This window comes from Plasmopara halstedii (assembly GCF_900000015.1).
Source record: "Plasmopara halstedii genome assembly, contig: Scaffold_650, whole genome shotgun sequence".
In the NCBI taxonomy this organism is placed as follows: Eukaryota; Oomycota; class Peronosporomycetes; order Peronosporales; family Peronosporaceae; genus Plasmopara; species Plasmopara halstedii.
This window is the reverse complement of record NW_020187567.1, coordinates 19550-19951: the sequence shown is the minus strand read 5'-3', so window position 1 is coordinate 19951 and position 402 is coordinate 19550.

Below are 402 nucleotides of genomic sequence, written 5' to 3'. Positions count from 1 at the left end.
ATGTCTGGAAGCGTTACAAATGTATGTGACTTGATATCTTAGCTCCTGGCAACGTGAAAAACGTTTGAGTGCATTAACGGTTGCCGATGCGTCAAACAAAGGGCGTCTGGTTGAATCAGAAGCGCTGTATCATGTCTGGAAGCGTCACAAACGTATGGGACGTGATATCTTAGTTCCTAGCAACATGACGAACGTTTGAGTGCGTTAACTGCTGCCGATGTGCCAATAGAATGCGTCTGATTTTATCAGGAGCGCTGTAACATGTGTGGAAGCGTCACAAACGTATGTGACTTGATATATTAGTTCCTAGCAACGTGAAGAACATTTTAGTGCATTAACGGTTGCCGATGCGTCAAACGAATGCGTCTGGTGTAATCGGAAGCGCTTTTGCATGTCTGGAAC